This window comes from Dermacentor andersoni, chromosome 7 (assembly GCF_023375885.2).
Source record: "Dermacentor andersoni chromosome 7, qqDerAnde1_hic_scaffold, whole genome shotgun sequence".
Taxonomy (NCBI): Eukaryota; Metazoa; Arthropoda; class Arachnida; order Ixodida; family Ixodidae; genus Dermacentor; species Dermacentor andersoni.
The window spans coordinates 68,202,507-68,227,785 of NC_092820.1; the positions used below are offsets into that span (position 1 = coordinate 68,202,507).

The 25,279-nt window shown below is 43.5% G+C and overlaps 1 long non-coding RNA gene across 1 annotated transcript; it reads right to left on the reverse strand.

Moving 5' to 3' along the window:
• Window positions 1-519: 519 nt before the first annotated feature.
• On the reverse strand, window positions 520-3,582 carry LOC129385754 (uncharacterized). Its single transcript, XR_008613296.1, has 2 exons — window positions 2,347-3,582; window positions 520-686 (listed from the first exon to the last, which is right to left on the reverse strand). It is a non-coding gene; the product is annotated as an uncharacterized lncRNA (long non-coding RNA).
• Window positions 3,583-25,279: the final 21,697 nt, after the last annotated feature.

Consider the following 25,279-nt stretch of genomic DNA (forward strand, 5'->3'; position numbering starts at 1 on the left):
GGAAAAAATATAGGCTGAAGGTGCTTTATCAAATAATGCAGGATCAACTTAAGATTGATAAGCTCAAATATCTACATGCTCCAGGCAAAAGATACCCGCGAACTAACCACGACTACGTCATAAAGCCGGACCATACCAACAGTGATACACATCGATACTCATTTTACCTGGATGCAATAGAAATGTGCAACCAATTGCCAAACGCTATTGTTAGCCTAAAGGATGTCACCGACTTTGAAAATGCTGCTGAGGCATATTTATGGGAGTTTTCGATTTAGTTTTGAAGTGCCAAGTGATATGTGCGACTTGATATTCATTGTACGTATTTTGATAAATGTCAGAAGTGTGCTGAACAGCATTCAAGTGAACATCTTATTAACTGTGAATTGACAAGTGTTAAGCAACTTTACGTGCATTGACATTGTCCATATTTGATTTATGTAATTGTATTGTCCTCTCTGTTATGACCCTCTATGAGGGTTGACAGTATTAATAAATAAATAAATAGACAACGAGGAATGTGGGTAAGAACACTTTATTTTCAGCACACATGTTTTTTTAATGAACTGCTGTTATACTGCTAAAATCTGCACATTTAATAAAAGTACACTGCTCTGCTTCATCACTCCATGCTAAGTGCAAGTATCCTGTACCAGGAAGTCAAACCAAGACGTGGGATGTTCAGTCTGTGAAAATAAAAACGAGTTTGAAACATTAACGTGCAAAAACTAAAGCACACTCAAGAAAATAAACACAGCACAGGAACATATCCAATGAATCAGAATTACCTTTGAGAGCAAACATATAGTTTCTATGGCACAGTGAAGAAACCTTATTCCTCCGGCTTTTTTTGTGCGCGAGAAAATATGAAAGTGCATGCGTTCTCCCCATATTGTGTATCTGTCACCTTTTCACACACAACAAAGATGTTGTCTCAATGTGCCCAACTGTCTTTGCATATCCATTTCTCTGCTCTCATACCATGATACCTACAGTTAAAGGCTGTAGCAATGCTTAGCTTGAATGAACCAACACAAGCTACATGCACTGTGCTGTTGAACATGGCACTGTAAGTTAGATTCATGCACAGCACATTCATGTGCCATAAACATTTGATTGTGATTGTAGGCGAGATAAATAAAAAGAAGGTATGTAAATAAGAATATTCCCTAATAAGCTGTGCAGAAGTGCTCTCCCGTTTGGACAGAACCCGAGCACAGCTGCAGTGAACAAGAAGCCAACTTATACAGCATTTAAAATCTAGGTTATAAATGTGCTACAGATTTTTCTGAATTCATGGTCGAAAATGTAGGTGTTAAAGGTGACAAAAATTTAAACAGGTCTCTATTCGGACTGGTAATGCTATGTGTCACCTAGTTTGATAAAATATGCCATATCACTGGTCTCCCAAGCAAGCTACGGCTGCTGTCCAGTTGCAAGTGCAAATCACTCAATTATGTCTAGGGCATGTTTGAGCAAAAGGCAGCCAAGATTACTGTGCCATTGAGATCTATTTCCTGACATATGATTTCTTCTCAGAAAGCTACCTCTAAAAAAAAAACCTTCACAACAACATAACCCAAACCTTTCTTGAGTAAAGCCATCACACTGGTCCTTGAACACTAATTACACAGTGGCTCTTTGTGATCTAATGTTATGTACATGAGCGCCTAACAAAGTACAGGAAAATTTAATAATGGCAGCGTGACAGTACACAAAAAAGTAAAGGGATAAAACATCACACAGGCTGCCATCAGTGTTCATATCTCCATTTCAATGTGGATGTTTTTAGCAGTGAATACATGTTCTCATTAAACTGAGTCATATTATTACAAAAGCGAAGGGCAAGGGTCTTTAAATTCTAAACTGACAAATGTGCTTTATTACGATTCACCGCAATACAGGAGGTGTTTTGCAGTGAACCATCACATAAGGTTTTGGCTAACTACGGCGGGCGTGTCCTGCAGCGAGGCCTCTTGTGTATTGCGGTAAAGCGTATTATTGTGACAAGAGCTAACCTGGTATGTATGGCTTTAGCCAACAAAAGTTCTCAAGACATCATGCATCCTGCCACGAAAATCTGCTTTGATGAGAGTAGAACATTAGGGATGAGAGTAGAACATTAGGTTCGTCGCTGACAGAAACCATACATTCCAGATTCACGTAACTCTTTCCCAATATCGGCATGCTTCACCGCAACACACAAATATGTTGCGGTGATAACGGTGGTCGAACAGGCTGGTGCAAATGTTTCGACAGGGGAGCGTGAATTCATCAGGGCAACTGCTTTCCTTGGCAGTTTTCATATACGTGAGTCCCCCCAACTCCAAACAGGGCGAGATTTACCTGGACCTTTGCCAAGAGACGTACCGACAAGCGTTTGGTAGTGGCTGGTAGAGATGCAGGAGTCTAAAAAGCGTTGCGAAATTCGGTTCCGTAAGGTTAGCTTCACCGCAATACAAATATGTTAAGCGGTTAGACATACAAAATATTTTGCGGTGAATCATAGCAAGGGTACCTGGCCTTTGATGCAAAGCAGCTTCCCAAGAGGCACGGTAATCCCGTGGCTAGTTATGCAGTTCCCCGCATGCGAGTGAGTTCCCTGCGTTCGGCGGTTTCCCAGTGACATACAAAATTACATTGATTGACTGTGTTGTAAATGGGCGACGGCACTATATGCTGATGCAAAAGCGTCGTTTCGCTTTCGAAAACTGCGCTCGGCTAAAGAGAACAACCTTGACTCGCATATGACCAAAGCAGTTGAACGGGAAACTACGAAATTACGTAGCTGTTATGGAAGAAATCAACAGCTCAGAAAAAAATGGCCGTGTAAACATTAACTGGCTTACGAGGTCGACAAACCAACGGTTCAAAGCATCACAGCCACGTCCGAAATAGCGCTGAAGGCCGGCCAGTACACTTAGGCGCCTCGGCGCGCGTAATGTAACAGGAGACGGCAGGTGCACGCGTACATCATTACGGAACACATATTATTTATGTCGGTGAAAGCGGTCACTCTTCAGTTCTGACATGCTTCAGTGCGTAACACTAGTCTACTGCGGCGAAGCTGACTTCAGGACCCCGATTTCTTCAACTCATCTAGCGAGGCAGGTCCGTCTATCACGCTTGGCGACGTTTGACATTTTCTGCCTTAATTTCGTTTGTTCTTTTTAATTTTCTTATCACAGTGACCCTGTATCACGCAGTAGCAGAGCTAGTGCCGCGTCTTAACTGCGTTAGGAAAAGCAAGCGTGTATGCAGCAGGCACGGCGGCATTGGCTATTGTTTGGAAACTTCAAGAGACGCTCTTCCGCGCAGCGATGTCATTTGTATTATTAAAAGAACGCAGGTGACGATTAAATGAGCAGCAGCAAAGCTGTAAAAAAGCAGTAGTAATGCTGTTCTAAGATCCTCTCGCTCGAGCGAGATGGTCTTAGAAAAAAAGCGCGATGTAACGCGATCTGACGGAACAGCTCGTCATGCCAGTGTTTTCTTACGTCCTCGTTCTTTCGCGCATCCTCCCTGAACCAGACTACTGAATGGTTCTGTGCACGCACTGACGATCCTGACGGAGGCAATACCACTCACATGAGCAGCTCCATATAATATGCCACGGCCCATTCCACATGCCGGCTGCAATTTGACGCGGCCAGGAGGCAAAATATGCGCACAAGATACCTAATGGTAACGCATCAAACTGCTCACAGCCCCAATACGTTATTACACGCATATAGCGTGGAAAGATGAATTACTCACGCTCTAAGTGGGCAGGGAATACGGACAGTTTCGCAGCGCAGCCGGCTCCGTAAGACGGCCGCCATGAAAATGAGCGGATGTGACATCATGGGTTATAGCGGACGTGACGTCATGGGTGAACGTAGACATTTCGGGCACCTTTCGTCTGCTGTGCCCCGGGCACAGCAGATTCTCTCTTGGACGGGGAGTGCTCTCATCGCACTGTGTGCCTGCAGGCAGCGTGGCCTTTAGTGTTGTGAGCGCTGGTGCACGTTTCTACCCGTTTCTTCCACGGATTAAGTTATTTGCTGTGCGACGGTGTTTATTGCCCGCCGTCGATCATCCAACGCGGCGATGGTGTACTGCTGCGTACCGCTTTGCAAGTCGCAGTTGGGTAAGACTCAGGGCGTTTCTTTTCATCAATTCCCAAGTGATTCAGAACTGTTTGCAAAATGGCTCAAAAACATCTCCAGAGAAAATTTCGTCTTCAACGACAAGTCGGCATCGAGTGTGGTTTGCAGCCGGCATTTCCTCGCGAGTGACTACGTTTGAAGTTGAAGTTATGGATCTGAGCGCAACGCATTGGACACCTTGAATTTAGCTGTGAATAAATTTGTTTTCGTTTCTCTGAATCCGTCCAGCGTCATGAATTCATGCTAAATCCGCTTTCGAGCAAAACAAAAATGGCAGTGCTTGAGATTTCAGGAGCTATATTTTATACGCTTCGGAATTCTTAGGAATCTGTCATATAAACGCTTCAGGTCGCTTATAATTCTACACACTGGTTAAAACCCGTCAGTAGGCAAACTGAAGAGGCTGATATAGATTTGTTTCTCTCCAAATTTAACGGGTAGAAAGTGTTGACGTGAGTGTACCAAAGCCTCATGCGACCATGCAGTCATACTGAAGAAGAGCACGCGATGGCGCGCGGTAGTTATTCTGTTGTTTATAACTCTTAGCTGTCAAATCGAAGAGGCTGATCGCGCGGTCTTTGCATAATGCATAGGGGTGAAATATCAGGTCCTGACGGTTACCACTCACGCGGGACGGACTTGGAGTGGGCGCGCGTTTTCCTTCCGCGTGAACGGCGGTCGCAGCGGCGGAGCGGTGGGGCAGTGGCGACCCCACCGCGGTGCGGTGGGAGGCGGAAACAGACCCCATTGCGAAGGCCGTAAGAAGAGAAGCGCGCGCTCCCCTCGAGACCGGCCGTGCCTGAATAATATTGGCCTCGAGCTCCACCACTGGAAAAGCTGGCGCCACCGTCGGCGTGACGTGCTATTAGGGATCACGTGGACATAGCGGCCGCATCGGCTGCTTCGAGAGCGCCGAAGCGAGTTGAAAACGAGTTTAAATTCCCTCGTACGCTGCGGTCCTCATTTAGTGGCGAGATTTTCCCGCTTCGAGTGTCTCCTTTACAACGCTTGAAAGCACTAGAATAGGTAGTGGCTGCCTTTGAAGGCGCGCAACATGGTAGGCTACTGCTCGGTGCCGCAGTGCCGGACGTACGCAACGGAGCCAGGTGTCAGCCTTATTCACGCGTAGCCGCAGGACAAGAAGCTGCGTGAAGCTTGGATCGCGAAACATAAAACCGGCAAACAGTCATCGGCTACAACTCGGGTATGCAGCAAGCACAGACGCGAGGAAGATTTATGCTACGGCGCCGGGTCTGCGCGAGACTCTCACCCGAGTCCGCTGCCCGACTAATGTCATGACGGTTTGGTCTATGAACATGTCGATGCTATAGATACTGGCAAGTTCACTGGAATGGAAAGGGAGCGGTAAAACGCACATTAAAAAAAGGCGTGGCATATGGTCATGTTTGTACGTGTTATGAATTAATGCACTGGATTACAAAAAAGAAGCAGCGGGAATCGCACGCTGAGAACACCGATAAACATACAGTGCGACGCAACTCGAGAAATAATATGGAAACGTCCAAGAATTTAGAAGAAAAAAAAAACGAATCGTCGCGACGGCACATCACAGACCCCGTAGGCGTCGAAGTCTCTACAATGAAATTATTTTTGAACAGCTCTGATAGCGCCCACGCAACAATGATTGCTTGTATACCGTCAAATGCTCATATTCTGCGGCCTAAAGCTCATGGCACGGTGCGAAAACGCGCACGCGGCGAAAGCGAAATAGTGCGCGGACAAGCGTGCAGACGCGCAGTCGGTCGCTGCGAATCTGTGCGATCGCTGCATTGAGGCTTTATTCTATTACGCTCCATTTAGTTATACAAACACTATAAGAACATATTTCACATAGTTTGCTCCCAGCGTTCACCTACCTTTGTACGCAAGAAGCCGGTTCGGGAGACTCCATCGCGGCGACCGCGCGCAGTACCGTTCACTGTACGTATTCAGTAAAGAGATAGCGTCTGTAAACGATTCTGTGCTTTCAGTGTGCCCAAGATTATTATTTAGACAGTAAAAAACATCTCTCGTTTCGAAAGTGCTCGGAGAAATGTCCGGGAGAGCTCGCGCGTGGTGTTTTCAGTGAGCGCTGACAGCAAAACCTATGAGGAGCGCGCCGCGTGATCCCTCATACTACGCCAGCGAGGCGCTTCCGATAGATGGCGACTCCGTAACTCCTCGCCGCCAATACACGTTTTCATCGGGCTAAGAGGGTAGGGCGCGCGGCGAGCCTTTCCTCCTCTCTGGCTTGGGCGATCCGGCGCGGCGCTGCTCTAAAGGGACACTAAAGCGAAACAATCGATCAGTTTAGACTAATGAAGCTTTGTTTGAGAACCCTGCAGGCAGTCATTTCAAAAAAAGAAAAAATTGTTTGATTATTATATGAGAAAATGAAGGTCCAAGTATCAGTATTTGAATTTCGCGCCGAAACCCCAGCGCCGGTACGTCAGCGTGACGTCAGGGATTCCAAAGTATGTTTTCGCATTTGGGCCGCGTTGGCTGATAAGGTTCCCGAAACTTGCCAGGTTTAACATTTGGTTCCTTAATTTAGAACACAATGTAGTCAATCTGTACCGCTATATATAATTAGAAGGCCCTAGAAGATGCCATCAAAATCCAAGATGTCACAGCCCCCAGGTGCAGGAACTGAAGTAGGCATCGCCACCCGTATTTCGTTCTTGCACTTTTTCTGGCTTACCAAACGTCTTATTGTTGTGAGGGTGGTGTTTTTGGTGTTGTAGAACGGTAATTTCCTGATGCAGAAGAAATAATTGTTTACTTTAGTGTCCCTTTAAAGTATTGCTGTCACGTGCTGAGGAACTATTTTGGGATGTTTTAGATCATATTTTGTGAAATTTACGCCATGTCCGTTTATATAAGGTCGTCAGGGAAGCCTTTCGGTGCATCGGTAACTACAGTAGGCAGAAATATGTCTTGGGGCGCAAAAATGTGACGCGCATAATCAGTCGCGATGTGTGCATGTGGACTATTTTGCTTATATCAGTTTTAATTCAACAATAAGAAAACCGATGTCTCTGTATTAACAGCATTAAATGGTAAATCAGCTCACTGTCTGATCGCTTGGCGTAGGTAGTAAAACATAAAACATAATAGTGCATGCTCGTGCACGGCGAACCTAAGGCAACCACGATACATCTAAGCGGCAGGTGCTATCAAATATTTGTGATACACCGGCATCCTTCTCACGCATTTCAAGTCTATTAGGCTTGAAATTACTACTATATGTGTACGCTAGCCTTCCTGCATGAGGCCGATGGCGCTGCTCAACACAGCGATCACTGCGGTTGGTGAATGAGCATGATACATAAGCTGTGTGCTTCGGCATTGCCTTTTTGGCCTGTATACAGCCATAATATATGAAAGGGATCACATAAAGAGAATGTGATGGCTATTTTTGAGGACAAAATTTCCATATTACGTGTGAGTGCGTCGTAGAGAACAGAACGAACACAACGAAAAAAAAAATTCGGTTATCATCCTCTTTCTAGATAAAGCAAGAGAAAACGGGCTAACGCTGCAATACGACCTGGCATAGTCATGCCGCACAACGTTTATAGATACATAACCGCTGATGCCGTATGCTTGGACCATGCGCTATATAGAACAAAGATATCAGTAATCCAGCACCTACCACTGCTTAGGACGCTCGCGCAGTTAATAAATGGTCGCTTTGCTGGACAAGCTTAATTCAGACTGTAAGGTATGCTGCTATTAGCAGCCAAAATTATTTTATTCATTGGTGGAAACCTCATCCATTGAACCAAGTAGTCACGCAATGTAACCTGCAGCGAACAGTTTGAACGCTTGTCAAAGTATAACGGCACAGCTCCTATTTATTTATTTATTTATTTATTTATTAGATACCTGCATCGCCCATGCGGGCATTACAGCAGGGGGGATTACATATTAAAGGAAGGAACAAGTAATCACATACATAAAGCGTGATAAAACGCATCATTGTTTTCAATATTAACAATGTCAGGCGAAAGAGCATTCCATTCCCTGATAGTCCGAACAAAAAAAGAATACCTAAAGACGTCACCCTTGAAAGGATACTCGCGGACTTTCAGCGCATGGTCGCGTCTCAACGACGTATAAGTAGGCGACTTAATATATCTTTCTCTCTCAATCCCTGTTTTTGAATAATAAACAGCGTGGAAAAATTTCAACCTCAGGTTTTTTCGCCGGTCTTTTAATGCCTGCCACGATAATTTAATTTTACTTTCTGTCATACTTAATTTTCTACTATAGTCATTAAGCACAAACCTAGCTGCTCTATTCTGCACTCTTTCAAGCTGTTCTGTGAGATCAGCCGTGTACGGATCCCAACAAATACAACCGTAATCAAGTAAACTACGAACATAAGTGAAATACAATTGCTCTTTTAATTTATTCGGTATTTGACTGAAGTTACGGCGGAGGAAACCCAATGAACGTATTGCCTTATTTTTAATATGCGTAATGTGCCTGTTCCATCTTAAGTCAGACGTCATTAAAATTCCTAAATATTTGTATTCGTCAAGTTTCTTTAATGCCATATTACTCAAGGTATAAGTGCATGGCTCAAATGCGCGCTTCCTTGAAAAGGTGACGTGAACACATTTTTCAACATTTAGTGACATTTCCCACGTATTGCACCACGTTCCTATAAGGTCTAAATCAGTCTGTAATAATGAAATGTCATTTGCGTTATCTCTGACTCTATAAATGACACAGTCATCTGCAAACATTCTAAATGAAGACGTAAGATCACTTTCAATATCATTAATAAAGAGTAGAAATAAAAGGGGACCTAAAACTGATCCCTGAGGAACACCTGAGGTAACTGGAACATATACAGAAGAAAAACCGTTGAGCACCACAGACTGCTCTCTTGCACGAAGATATTCGGCAATCCAAGCTATGACACTATTGTCCAACTTGTAGGCCTTAAGTTTTGAGATGAGAAGATCATGTGCAACGACATCAAAGGCTTTTTTGAAATCTAGAAATATGCAGTCTATTATTTTGGTTTTGTCTATTGCCGAGGCCAGATCATGAAAGAATTCTACTAACTGTGTAGAGCATGAAAAACCTTGTCGAAAACCATGTTGACTAGAACTTAGAATATTGTGCTTAACTAAGTGCGACATGATTGAAGTATAAATTATGTGTTCCATTAACTTGCATGTGATACTTGTTAAGGATATCGGTCTGTAGTTTTCAACGGCACTTCTCGATCCGCCTTTGTGAATGGGTACAACCCGTGCCAGCTTCCAATCACACGGTAAACAAGACTCAGATAAACACTTTGTAAATAACCGAGAAAAGTAAAAACACAATATTCCAGAACAGTTTTTAAGAATCGCTGCCGGAATATCATCAGGGCCACAAGCGGTCGTCGGCTTCATCTCCTGCAGTAATTTACGCAAACCTTCTACACCAAATATAACCTCAGGCATTTGTTTAATGTCCATTTGGCAGATCACATTAAGAGTACGAGAACGCCTTGGTCTAGACACTGACAAGAAAAAATCACTAAAATGTTTCACTTTGTCTTCATCAGCGTCAATTATGGTTTCAGAGCTCTTTAAAGGGGGGATAGAATTGTTTTCTTTACCGTTACACCTAACAAATCTCCAGAACTCTCTGGAATCTTTGAGCAACTTCACACCAAGGTTTTCGAAATACGTATGCTTGGCCTGCTCCGCAAGATTCTGAAAGCTTTTTTTCAAACATTTCAGTTCTAACCAAGTATTCGGGGACTTCGCTCTCCGAAACTTGAGATAAGCTCTCCCAATTTTTTGTATTAGTGTGCGCAGCTGGTGATTAAACCAAGGCTTATCCTTTGACCGTTTAGATGAGATAACATGAGTAGGAACAAATGTATCGCGCAATTCAAACAGCTTGTCTTTAAACAGCTTCCATAACTCTTCAATGCTCAATTCATCAACTAATGCATCAAAGGTAGGAAAATATGACTCAAACGCTGAAATTATAGCCGCGAAATCAGCCCTCTTATACACGTAAATCTTTCTGGGTTCCTTCTTCGGCACGGACACATATTGAACGTTTATATCAGCAGTAAAAACACAATGGTCACTTAAGCCGGGAAGTACATTCACATTTGTTAAAATGTTCGGGACATTACATAAGAGCAAATCAAGTACGTGACCTGTGCTGTCGCTCCGTGACGCATCACGAATGTACTGTTGAAACGTAAAATCACAGACGAGATAAAAAAATGCAGAGTACACATGGCCAGTGACCGACGCTACCGGGTCATCGCACGACCAGTCTATACCAGGAAGATTAAAATCTCCCCCTAGTATTATGATATCGTTCTCAAGCGTATCAAGGAAAGCAGACAGCTGAAGAAACTGGTCGTATGATGTTCCGGGAGGACGGTAATATGATCCAATAACTAGACTTTTCCCATTAGATAGCCTCACTTTGCAAAAAACAGACTCAAGATCGGCTGTAGAACCTTCCAGTGGAACACAAGATAAGCTTGAGCGAATAAGAATAAATACCCCTCCCCCTCTTGCTCCTCGATCACGTCTGAAACAATGATAGCCATCTGGAAAAACTTCAGAATTTAAGACACTCGAGTCCAACCATGACTCGGTGCCAATAACTATTGACGGCTCAAGTGATCTAAGAAGGATATGGAAAGAATCGACTTTATTTCTTATGCTCCTGCAGTTTATCACCAAAACGCTGAGCATTTCCTTTATGTTAGTCACAGCTAGGTGATGGTCACATCTGCTTCACTTTGTTGGTCACGCTATCAATCTGATAGCGGTTGTTGCCCATGTACAAGGTATCAAACTTCAGTACTGCTTTTATACCTTCTTGCCGAAATTCTGTTTCGCAAAATTCCATAAAAGGCTTCTTTTATCCCTCACCACGCGTGAAAAATCTTCGGAAATGCTGTAATTCGTGCCCCTTAACTTGCGTGCATTATTTAACACTTGTTGGCGTTCTTTGAAAGAGGAAAACTTCACTATAATTGGGCGTACTTTATCTGCTCGATAGGTTCCTATCCTGTGAGCGCGCTCAATTCCAACATCATTAAGTTCCAGTTTAGTGCGGCACAGGTTTGAGACAAGTTCACTTGATTTAGTTGCGTTTTCGCCAGTATCACTATGTTGAAAACCATAAAAAAGTAGATTATCCCGTCTAGCAGAACAGTACCCACGCTGTTACGATTGTTGCATATGTTTAATTTCTCCTAAACCACAACTTAGAACTAGAGGATAATACTGTAACAAGGTCCCATTAGCGAACGGAGCATTCAGAAATATGCAATTGATCTTCGTGGCTGATTGTGCATTCGAATATATGCGTGCACACATCGTGCTGCGTGATTCGTTCGCCTCAACGCCAGCAGAAAGTCCGGCCATACCGACTTAAACCAGTTCAGTACGTCTCACAGAACTGTTTAGCGCATAGAAGGCGCACGTCATGCTAAATAGACCATGCGAGCGCGAAAGTAAACACCAGAAACTATCGCCGAACGTATACCTGCTATGCAAAACGGAGCAGATCGCCCAAGCCAGCATGCCAACTGCCCATAGATGGCGCCACTGCCTAGCAATATGGTGGCGCCCATGAAAAAACGGTGTATATGCTACCTTTGGCAGCACATACAGTAACTCTAGCCGGAAACGAAGATTAGAGGGATGCCATGCTGCTGCTACCTTAGCTGCCAAGGAGAGAGGAGGAGAAAAGAAGGCGATGGTTGCTGAGCTGGCACTGCTGGTGTGGACTTGCACACTTCCATCTGTGCTCTGGGACATGAACGAGCAGTGTAGGAGATCTCGATCAAAGAGGGGCCAACCAGGAGATGACAGTTGCAGCTCCTGAGCAACGCTACCCAGCACCGTGGCACTGATCCACGGTCCCATTCCAGTCCTCAGCAGCCATCACCAGACACCATCGAGTGCTACAGAGGCACTTGTGCTAATTAGTAGCCGATATGTGGAGTGTGTGCGGATGGGTCGGGTACAGAATTCCCTTGAGCTGTGATGCATGTGGGCAAGACTAACAGGTGCTTATATTATCACCTGTGAGAGAATGCCAACAATGTTAGAAACGGAAGGGAAGGTTTTATAGCCTTGCTTTATAGTGCATGTGGATGCATCCCGGCATTCGGGCAAACAAAAGTCATTTTTATGCACAAGGACAACTGCATGCGCTTCATTATCGAAGGAGCTAGCACGGCGCACAAATGATATCCGTGCATAAGTAAGCCATTCCTGACTTTATCGCAAAGGGAATTGGCATTTCATGACAAAATCGGCGTGAACAGTGGGCGATGATGATATCCGTTTTATTTCGCAGTTGGTATAATTTTTATTTCTTCTGTGCTTCTGTATAAACCTCTGTATCAAAGAATTAATTTTCAGTTGGCAGTAAGGGCTCATCTTCGTCATTTTTGTGTCCCTCTGCCCTGCTTCACGCTGCATTTAGCATTATGGAAAACCACCACCCTTCTAAGCTACCGAGGCAACTGCCATGATGTTGAGCTAGCCCGGCACACTACAAGTGATGTGCTATGTCACATGGGTCATGAATTCACAAGTGGGAAACCAGCAATGTGAAGCAACAGCAACGGAAACCGATGTCTTCATCTCGGTGGAGTTGCAACAGCTGCGTCTTCTTGAGCCACGTCAGGGCAGCTTCTGCCGTGTCGTGCGACTGTCAGACTATTTTTGTACTCTGCTAATTAGGTACCAAGGCGCTGCAGATAAATGCTGTTTTCCGTGTATATGTAGGTAGAATAGATGTTTCACATGTGTGTACGGTCGAATGCAGTCATGTTGAACCCAGGTATATCGAGGTAATGCCTATATCAAACAGTTGTAACATCCCCTTAGAAAGCCCATGCAAAAGTACAGCACTGTACTATGTATATATCAAACTCCCGTTCAACGCCTCAATCTATTGTACACTGCGCCATGCACGAGCAAGAGCACTTCTCCTAAAGAGTATACAATCACTTCTTATGCTATCGTAAGTATTCAATTCTGGCAAAGTTGAAATGCCACAATTGCGGCAGATGGTGTCAAACATGACATTGAATCCAATGGGTTGTACACGTAATGGAGAAAAAAGCATGGTGTGCATCTAAGATTTGCTCGCTGCACAGATGGATGGCTCAATCGTGCAAACTGTGGCCGTTCGCTATCAGCGAAAGCAGATCACCCCGCTGCTTTAAGGATGTAAACAACCTCCTAGTCCGATACGCATCCTACAAGGAGGCTTGAATGACGTTCAACCTTTCATTGAGTAGCTCGAGACATGTGATGCCGAACTGAAGCTGAGCTTTGAATACTACAACATTTCATTAAGGGCATTTAAGGTTCCCATGGACAGCCAAAACGAATCTGACCCCAACCCCTACCAGGATGGATTTGTACATGACAGTTCAAATTTAACAACACCACTGCATGTTATATCTGTACCTTGGCAGAAAGACCATGCAGCGCGCAAGACTCATGTAAGCTGTGTGATCTGGTTTGCACTGAAGGCGTTTTAAAGTGAATAACTTTCTTTGGCTCTTTCGGCGATTTTCGTGGTTGCTGGTGATGGTTGATGGTAGGATTTGGCAAGAAAAACATTTGTTCGCTCTCTTGCTTGCTTTCTCTTTTGCCGTCTCGTTCGGGCTATTCATTTATATTGACAATCATTGTCAATGGTTTCTGCATAATTTTATTCGGTCTTGATGGAGTTGCACGTTAATGGAAATGCACTGTTATTCTACAAGCAGAATAGCACCTGTGTAATGTCGGCAGCCACCGATCAATGCAGCGGCGTGAGGGTAAGGGCTGAGAAAGAAGGGAATGTGAGGCGTCAGAGCACCAAGTGTCACAAAAGAGACGGTTGATCTTGGGACAAACTAGAAACGACAACGACTGGTTTCAAAGGGAAGTCTGTTGGAAGTGGAAGTGCAAAAATAAGTAAACTTTTATGTGCACGACATATAGCCTCAAAGAAGCAATAGCGTAAATTCCTGCTCTTCATAATCTCAGGACATTATCCAAAATGTGCAGAGGTTTCAGATAAGCTTCAGATAGCCATATTTTATATTTCAGATCATCAATATATAGGACCATCTTGCAATCCCCTTTGAGTTCGATATATCTTTGTTCAACTGAATAGCGTTATTTTTTACAGTATTGCTGCGTTGCTCGCCTTTGCATGTTTCATGTGATGTTTTTCTATCATAAACACTGTGTCCTGTCTCCAGAGCACTGAAATTAGTGACAGCCTGAACTATTTGCTCACTTTGCGATGTCTAGATGGGTCAGTGAGAATGCCGTGCTCAAATGTTTACAAACTCCATTTCATACAGATATACTACTACCATGGTACAAGAACAGCGAGCAATGCACATATACTATTTAGAGTTTATGAACACAAAACCGATGGTGTCAACTGATGTTGCAGCTAAGAAACTATGCTATTAGAGACTGGCACAAGTTCAGTTTGGGAGACTTTATAAATAATGCGAACTGAAGAACAGGACAGACAGATGACTCCAGTAGCTGCTTGTGCAATGATGTTTTGCACAGTTGACACATCTGCATGGTCGAATCAAAATGAAGCTTCATACAAATACAGTTAAACCTCGATATAATGAAGTTGGTAAACTTGGCAATTTGCTTCGTTATATCAAAATTATATTCTATTGAAATTCAATCTTCTATGCAAATAGGTACAGTCGCCCATTTATTTTTCTTGCACAGAAGGGGCAGCAAAATTTTCGGCATTATCAGGCAATCGCAAAAAGGAAATTTCTTGAATGATAAAAAATTGAATCGTGCGAGCTTGAGAGTCGGCGACTAAAGATATTGTTTCATGTCATGTCGACCATACCTGCATATTGGCAGTACGAAATGAAGCCAGTCGTGCTTTCTTGCACACTCCAGCCCCACAGCTGGTAGAGTCGCCTGCAATGGGATGGCACTATCACGAAAAGCACTGCTCGAGATTACATAACTGCCAGCACTAAATGCGCAGGAAGACAGTGTGCGATGCCACGCCATCTCGGCTCGTGCAGCTTTTCACAGGTGGCAGATTACCTCCAAAACAGGCCTCGCGAGTTGCGTATGCACTTACGCATGCTGACAGCCATGCCCAGCGACAGCTGCGCAAGAAAAGGACACTCACACCAACCGGCCCCCGCTCCCTACCTCACCTCCTTCCCGAGCCCTCGCACCCGCTTGGTCGCATTGCCACGCGCTTGCTCCCTTCCCATCTTTCCCCATCATCATGCGGGAAGATGGCGCTCACCAAGCAACCCTACTTCTCGGCTCATCCTCGCACGCTTTCACTTGCACCCAAAGCACACAGTGCACAGGTTCAATAGGATCTTATTGCACTTGGATTTTATACATGACACGATGCTGCTATGCTTCGGTCAGTCATGTGGTGTGCGATTTCTGCCACATGCAATTCAATCATTTGACCATCTGCATCTGTGGAAGCTTGAATTTATTGTCTCAGTATTTCCTCTTGGCCACTGTGAAATTTCATTATATTGATATTGTGTATAAACAAACTTCATGTGTATTTGGTATCCCTAGGGTTCCTTCGCATCAAATAGCGAGATGGTCACAGAGAAGTTCAGTGTACCGTCTGCTGTTATCTCTCTCTGGCTATGGGGAGGCTATTCTCCAAGTGCTTGAGAGCCATCACATGTGAACTGTGAGCCCGACATTCTATTCAATGCAGAGCCATCGAATCGGTATTTGGTGCTAGGCACTGGCAATATCTTCATCTTGACATTGGGTGAAATATATTCTGGCCTGTTGTGCACTAGGTGAGGCACACACGCTAACGCAATGAAATCTTTTTAAAGTCACTTTCAGAATAAAGGTACCAAGAGTTCTGAGTCCCGATATATTTTTTTTAATGAGTCTCCCCAAGTGAATATTCATTCGGCAATTGTTTACATAAAATAGAAATTTTAGGGGCCCATAAAAGTTTCAAGGCATCTAAAGCCTTGAAGATGTGGTTTTCAGAATAGAGGCTTTTCTAGGTAATTAAGTATCCGTATGAACTCTTTATCCGAGAAAGGTGACCAGCAGTGGCAACAATCGCGATTGTCTTAACAGAACCAATGTAGAAACATGCTGATCTTAAAGGGACACTAAAGGCAAATACTTAGTCGATGTGGACTGTTTAAACACCATTCCAGAAATCTCGCAAGGCTTGTTTTTAGCCAAGAAAATACTTAGTTTACGAGAAAATTGCATCTTAAATGTCCGAATACCTGTATCGCAATTCAAATCTTCTGCCACCCATCCAGGGAATGGTGACATTGCATACTTTGCTGCTGTCGGTGAGTAGAACGGCAGATGACAGATGGTGGTATGGTTTTCTTCTTTTGCACAAAATGCAAATATGCGGCGATGAAGAAACCGAGTCAAGACAGAGGACTGGATTCGCCACTGCAGCGGCTTTTGGTCAAGTGGTGCGGCCTGTTTGGGCATCCCGGGACATCACATACAAGTGGAATTCTCAGCTACTTGCAGTTTGTGCGAGTTTCCCAAGCCAGCAAAACCAGCGCAGCACTAAGTGATAACGAAACTACTGAAATGCAAAAGTACAGGCGGTGCAGAGTCAAGCAAAAACGAAACCTGTTAATTAACTGCCCAGATTGTTGCGAAGGGGTCTTTTTTTCTAAAAAAACGAAATATAACTGGACAAGTAGCATTTTCATTCGCCTTATAATGCATTCGCCAGTGGCACCCACGACGATAATGGAAGAGAGAATAGTCGAGAGGAATTCGAAATCCCACAGGTAACGGCGGAAGAAGTAAAGAAAGCCTTGGAAGCTATGCAAAGGGGGAAGGCAGCAGGGGAGGATCAGGTAACAGCAGATTTATTGAAGGATGATGGGCAGATTGTTCTAGAGAAACCGGCCACCCTGTATACACAATGCCTCATGACCTCGAGCATACCGTAATCTTGGAAGAATGCTAGCATAATCCTAATCCATAAGAAAGCGGATGGCAAAGACTTGAAAAATTATAGACCGATCAGCTTACTGTCAGTTACCTACAAACAATTTACTAAGGTAATTGCAAATAGAATCAGGAACACCTTAGACTTCTGTCAAGCAAAGGACCAGGCAGGATTCCGTAAAGGCTACTCAACAATTGACCATATTCACACTATCAATCAGGTGATAGAGAAATGTGCGGAATACAACCAACCCTGATATATAGCTTTCATTGATTACGAGAAAGCGTTTGATTCTGTCGAAACCTCAGCATTCATGGAGGCATTACGGAATCAGGGTGTAGACGAGCCACATGTAAAAATACTGAAAGATATCTACAGCCGCTCCACAGCCACCGTAGTCCTCTATAAAGAAAGCAACAAAATCCCAATAAAGAAAGGTGTCGGGCAGGGAGATACGATCTCCCCAATGCTATTCACAGCGTGTTTACAGGAGGTAATCAGGGGACCAATTGCAATGCATGCTCACTGACCTGGAGAGGCAAAGCAGAAGAGTGGGTCTAAAAATTAATCTGCAGAAAACTAAAGTAATGTCTAACAGTCTCGGAAGAGAAAAGCAATTCACTATAGCTAGCGAGGCACTAGAAGTGGGAATACATCTACTTAGAGCAGGTAGTGACGGCGGATCCGGATCATGAGAAGGAAATAATCAGAAGAATAAGAATGGTCTGGGGTGCGTTTGGCAGGCATTCTCAGATCATGAACAGCAGGTTGCCATTATCCCTAAAGAGAAAAGTGTATAATAGCTGTGTCTTACCAGAAACGGGGTAGATACCTGGAGGCTTACGAAAAGGGTTCTACTTAAATTGAGGACGACGCAACGAGCTATGGAAAAAAGAATGATGGGTGTAACATTAAGGGATAAGAAAAGAGCAGATTGGGTGTGGGAACAAACGCGAGTTAATGACATCTTAGTTGAAATCAAGAAAAAGAAATGGGCATGGGCAGGACATGTAATGAGGAGGGAAGATAACCGATGGTCATTAAGGGTTACAGACTGGATTCCAATGGAAGGGAAGCGTAGTAGGGGGCGGCAGAAAGATAGGTGGGCGGATGAGATTAAGAAGTTTGTAGGGACGACATGGCCACAATTAGTACATGACCAGGGTTGTTGGAGAAGTATGGGAGAGGCCTTTGCCCTGCAGTGGGCGTAACCAGGCTGATGATGATGACGATAATGAAATACAATGATGTTTTTATAACAAGTGGTTAAGTACTAGTGACAGAATTCAAATGAGTGCCTTCGTCATCGGGCAAGTACTTGAGTGTCTTGGGGGTCTCTAATTGCGTCCTACATTTACCTCAGTTTCTTGATTACTGAGGAACTGTTTGTGATAACATTGGCGCCTTAAAATCAATCTTCTGTCACTTTATCTTGACTTTATATTTGTCTTTAGTGTCCCTTTAAGAACTGGCTGGTATATTAAATTGCTGATGAATATCTGTCATAGCAAGTGCATTTAATGACAATAATAAGTAAAATTGCAAGTACCCTCGCTAAAATTTTGTTGCGGCATGGAAGATAATAAAATGGTAAGGAGACTATAAATGTAAGAAAGGGAAAGATTGTTTATTAACAAATGAGTGCAATTAAAGTTATTGCTAAACGTGCAGGCAAAAAGAAAACAAACAAATTTAGCAATGTACTCATCAAGCACAGTATCTCATATAATCCTTTAGAAAAGAAAGTGGCAATTTTTCGTAAGGACAGATTATTCAATTTTTGTCAAAAATTGCTTATATGCACAGACAAAGGCAGGGCTCAAATTGAGTAATCAGAAGAAATACTCCAACATGGAGTACACATATCAGATGCAACAGAAATGTGATGGGAATAGAAGACACCTTATCATGCTTCCAAAGGTACCAGTCACACAGATGAAAGAAAATTCACGAAGGTACAGCCACTAACTAATATAGCATTCTTCATCTCCTGGTGATAAACACGCAGGCAGAGAAAGTGGAGAACAAAAGCGTTGCCAAGGCTGCCTCTCACACCAGTCCCAAGGCTCACTACCACATGCAGGCCTTGTCGAAAGAAACATAGCGACTATGTTACTGATAGGAGATGAACATGAAATGTCCTGTTCACCTCCTGCTGCACTGGTCAAAGCATTAGATAGTACTACAGCTCCTAACAGTCCTCCAGCACCATAAACTCCTAAATAAGAAAGCAGCATTTGTGCACCTACAGGCTTTATTTCTTTTACCAAAGGCTGTACATAAGACAGCTTATGAAACTTTGCACGGTATGACCCAATAAAGATCCATATGCCAGGTCAATGTCCTCACACAACCCGCAGCAAAAAAAGAGCAGATTAGATGCCATGACAGTATGAAACAATGGATATTTGTTCTTTCGCTTGAGAGCATCTTAATCCATACAGATATTTACAAACAGATACTGTAGAAAAATCATCACTATAAACAAGATGCCACCTGGTACTGATGCAGAAACCACAATTTAAGATAATCTTTTTCTGTCACTACATCTTCACAAAGGCGAGTGGCATAGCAGGGTGAAATCTTACGCAGACTACCCCATTAATTAGGGAAAATGAGACATCCACCCAATCGTATCAATTGCTATAAAGGAAACCCATATTTCTCCCCACTTTTCTCCACCTTGTGGGTTCCCGCAGAACTGTTATGTCAGACTAACTCATCTTTCAAGAGAGAGAAAAAAAGTACATAGTCAATCTACAGTGAAAAATGAGTGCTTAAAGATGCCTTCTTTAGAAAAAATTAGGAAATGACGTATACAGGCTCTCCTATGAGTGCATCCATATGTTTTTGACAACGTGGAAATACTGTTCCGCACCAAAACAAGGCACCCACGCACTGGTTGTACCCAAGCTTACAAGTTTTCCTTATACCAGAAAGCATTAAAGTGGCTCTGAATCACTTACTGATCATAGACTGACCTCACCGTTAAGTTGCATCACCTCACGAATCTCGTGCCACAATTGTTTTCAGACTAACTCATCTTTCAAGAGAGAGAGAAAAAAAGTACATAGTCAAGCTACAGTGAAAAATGAGTGCTTAAAGATGCCTTCTTTAGAAAAAATTAGGAAATGACGTATACAGGCTCTCCTATGAGTGCATCCATATGTTTTTGACAACATGGAAATACTGTTCCGCGCCAAAACAAGGCACCCACGCACTGGTTGTACCCGAGCTTACAAGTTTTCCTTATACCAGAAAGCATTAAAGGGGCTCTGAATCACTTACTGATCATAGACTGACCTCACCATTAAGTTGCATCACCTCACGAATCTCGTGCCACAATTGTTTTCCGAATCCTTCAAGTATAAGAGAAGTTGGAAGTAGTTACTGCACCCGATGAGCAGCTTTCTCTTTCCTTTTGTCTTTACTACAGCGCCTTGCCCAAAAATTGTGCATCTCGGCAGCGAGAGGGATGGTCGCAGCAGCTCGTGGCGGCTGCGGTATACAATGCCACGAAGCATGCTGTTGCTATCTAGGACGCCACGTGCAGCAGATGCAGTTACGCAACTGTTGTGTGTAGACAGACAGTGCAAAGATGTAATACTTTTTCTGTCTTTTCAAGCTCACAGACATACGTACATTTCATTTACTTAAGTCAAAGCTAGCAATTATAGTATTACTCAGAATGTTCTCTCAATCTAAAACACAGCCAGTAGCTCTTGGTGGGTGAAGCTGCTTGCGATTATTCTGCATGATAACATTGGAGAAGTGGGAGAAAGCGATCTTTCTCTGCATTTGACAAGAGATTATAAATTCCCTGCTTCATGCAGTGCAATATGTGGCTCACATGTTCACAGGCGCCTCTTCTACAGATCGGCAACATTTTCGTACAATGTTCAAAAGTGCTTCATCGCCCCTTTAACGCTTCATAATAACTACGAAAGGGAAGTCATCTGCCCGGCTGTAGCACGAAGCTCCAAAGGAAACCTGTATGGGCATCTCAAAGGAAGCTTCACAGTAGATGAAAAATCCACCCTGGTCTAGGATAAAAAGTGCATGCAGTTAGCTTTTCCGGTGCACATGAACCACTAGGCTCTATCAGAAATTTTGCTTAGAAACCAGAACTTGTAAAGTGTGGGGAGCATTTCACCGAAATAATTTCTTAAAACTGGTTCCTTATTTGAGGACATAGAAGGAATTCAAATGTCAGGTTACCGTGCTGCCAGGAGGCAAGCTTCACTTCCCAACGTAGACATCCTCTTTACCACAACTAGTGTCCATAAGTCAAATTCCTTTCCTGCGATACCCGAGACGAGAGACTGCATCACATGTATACAATGAGCCCAGCCTCCTTTTTGATTCTTCTTTCTCTTCTGCCTTTTACATCCAGATACATTCACAGTGGTGCAGGTTTGAGACATTGTGAACTAGTGCTAAAAAGGCGTGGAACGAGGACAGAAAGCAGGCAGGACACAACACTAGCATCTTGTCCTGTCTGCTTCTTGATTTCGTTCCACGTCTTTGTAACACGAATTAGCAATGTCTTGTCTTAATTATGCATCAACTGGCCCAACTTCTGTCTCTAATTGCACTGGTGGTTTAGCACATTCTGCTTTTGAAGCTTTACCAAAGTCCCATGAGATACTTAGTCATGTATTTTGGTGTGGTATTGTGCTACAGTCAACGACTGATTTTTCAGGAGCCCACTTTTCGGACGCCATCGTGGCACCACGAAGTACCCCCTTAGAGCAAATGGGTAAGAATGTCTCAAATGTAGGACACTCAAACCCTTCACCACTTGAATTTTCAAATGTTTTGCTGTGTTGCAATGTCGCTGAAATGCCGTGCTTTCAGCACCATTGCTGAAAGCACAGCAAGTCTTGCATAATGCCGGGTCAGGAAAGTCAGCTTCGCCCCGATACGGCAATGTTATGCGATCAAGCATGCATAATGTACTGTGGTGAAGCATACCAAAAGTGGAAAAGGGCCACTGGTACGGGACAGATGTATATATGTTTATTAATGATTCACGTGCGCACCCGACGTTTGCTGTCACAGTCCAAGCACCAAGATGCCTAAAGTGCACTAGCAGGCCTTCAGAGCAATTTTAAATGCGGCTGTGAAAATTTTAGCCCTAGAGGGCAGTAAAAGCCACGCATTCACAGTCCCTAAGAAGTAACAAAAAAATTGTAGGTTGACTATAATTGGCGAGGCATTTAAGCGAGGCCCCCTCTAGGGCAAAGGCACAGAGGCTTTTAATTAAAATTTGAGCTGTTTTCGTGCTGCGGAGCAGTTTCATAGTTTGCCGAATAATTGTCATGGTACAACCAATGCACCATGTTTGTTGACAATGCCTAAACCTGCCGAGGGGCCATTTAACTTACAAGAATGTTCACTTAGGCAGCAGCATATTTTGGAAATACCAACAAATCTTAATGGTTCGCCTAACATTCAGAATTTATACCGACTACATCACTGCAAACGAAAGCTCTGAAGTAATAGTTAAAGGATGATCGTTTATAAATTTGTTATGCCTGCACATGAAGGCATACCACACGAGTATGGTTAGTGTAGTGGAAGGAATATCAGTAAACAAATATACCTGCAACTAGATTATGCCACATCTTGGGAAGTTGCTTGGCAGTTCCAATAGATAATACATCAACACTTGCTTCCTGATGCACCAGAATGCCATGCAACACACTGTGCAGGTAGGCAGATTCAAAATAATGGACTCTGGTTAATGCATAATGCACACGTACATGGCTAGTCAGGGCTGTCATATCATGCCATGTTTTTACGGCACTTATATAGCCGCTTGACTGAGTGGACTGGTAAGTGTTTATTCAGGGTGGATCTGCGTGAGAAGCTCAGAGAGCATGAAGGGCACTGAAATGGCTTAATGCCTGTGTGGGTGTCTAAATGACTTCTCAGGTGGGATTTCTGCGAGAAGCTATGTGGGCACAAATGGCAGTGAAATGGACGCTCTCCTGTGTGGACCCTGATGTGTGTTTTCAAATCGAACAATCTTCTGGTTTCGTAGGCACAGAAGTCGCAGCGGTGGAGGCGTTTCTGCTGCAACTTGTCATTCTTGGTAGCTGGATAGGATGAATGCTTTGATCCTGCACAATAAAAACAAACCTGCACTTACAAAATGCCAGAATCAGAGCACACAGGTGCTGATGCTAATGATGAACCTTTTGTTAGTTCAGTAGTTCTTGAGGGTTATATAAAAAAATACCACACAGAGCACTGTTCTGATTTTCTCAACATTTATATTTCCTTCAGGCACCAATTAATTTTCTCCCCTAAAAACCGAGTTTCAGCACATTTTGGAAGGGAGAAATTGTCATCCAGCCGAATGTACAACAGTGCAGATAAAAGTGTTATGTAACAGTTGGCTTTTTAGGATACTTTCTGCCTAAATGGCACACTTGTACAAATGTCTGTGCAACACCATAGTATTTGCATGTGTTACTTATTGTGACCATGTCAGCATTCTCCATTCAAGTTAGTGCATTTTATCACAGCCTATGCACTAGTAACACTGGCAAAATAATTGAAGGTGCAATTGTCGAAACAGTACAAATGGTGAGTATCTGGTGTTAAGAGTGAAATGCCAAAATAATGCTTCTCTTGGACAATCCTCCATAAGACAGTTAGCAACACAAACTTAGAAACGTGAGCTCATCCCATTGCACTGACCACACAAAAATTAACCCACCCCCGTCCCTTCTTTTTTTAACGGATGTGTTACCACATGGTTACTGAAATAACAAGAAGCACATTTGAGCCATGAAGTCTTGACATGAGATCAGGTGCCCTTTGTCCAGAATGCATCATTATTAAAAGAATTTTTTATACTGGTGTTTCACCATCTCAGCCATTTAATACATATGTAATACCCTGAACACACAGCAATGTACAATAATTATTATCTCTGCATGGTGTGGTAAGATGCTGTTTCAGCATTTGCACTTGCTTAGTTTCATCATTAGAGCTGTTTTACTCAGACACCCTTTACTTTGCTAAGCATAAAGGACATCAATGACTAATAAACAAGTACACAAATTTAGTACATAAACAAGTACACGAAGCAAGTACTACACAATTTGCGCCAAGCATAGAATCAGATTATGCAAGCTTCAGTGACAACAGACAATGTATGCAAACATCGATAACATACCAGTAAGGTCTAATCATGCAGGTGCATCTTGTGCTCACTGATAAGTTTAAGTTGTTAGTGGGTGAAATGCAGTCCACGAGAAAAGGATAAATAAGTACACATGTCAACACTCCTCTTAAAAAGCATTGTCACGATGATACAAGCACAAGCACAACTAAAGAAGATGCAGTGAAGAGAAATAACAAACAAACAAAGAAAAAAACACGCCCCAGAGTTAGTTACAGTGGGTAAAAGGGCGTAAGGTCTACAACATAGACTATTTCAGTGAGCGGTGCCACTGTGGTTGCAAAATGTCGTCTGGCATGACCTCATTGTCCAGTGCACCAATACATTGGGTGATCTTGCAGGGTCCGAAATAGCATTGCAAAAGCTTTTCGCTAAGCCCTCGTCAGCGTATTGGAGTCCAAACCCAAACACAGTCGCCGGGCTGGTACTCGACGTAGCGCCGTCGAAGATTGTAGTGTTGGCTGTCAGTCCTCTGCTGGTTCTTGATCTGCAGGTGGGCGAGCTGCCGGGCTTCTTCGGGGTGCTGAAAATAGGCGTCGATGTCAAGATTCTCTTCGTCAGTGATGTGCAGCAGCATGGCATCGAGAGTAGTCATCTGGTTCCCACTATAAGCCAGCTTGAACAGTTCGATCTGCATTGTTTCTTGCACCACCATGTTGTAAGCGAAGGTTACGTACGGCAGGGCAGCATCCGTCTTACCTTCGTCGTTGATTTACATCGCTAACATGTCGGCGAGCGTTTTGATGAGGCGTTCCATTAGGCCATCGGTGTGCGGGTGGTAGGCAGTGGTCCTCCAGCGACTTGTCTCGCTATACTGAAGTATGGCTGGAGTAAGCTCAGCTGTGAAAGCCATTCCATTGTTAATGATGGGAACTCCTGGTGCACAATGTCATAGCAGGACGTTTTCAACAAAAAACTTGGCTACTTCCGCTGCAATACCTTTGGGAAGGGCATT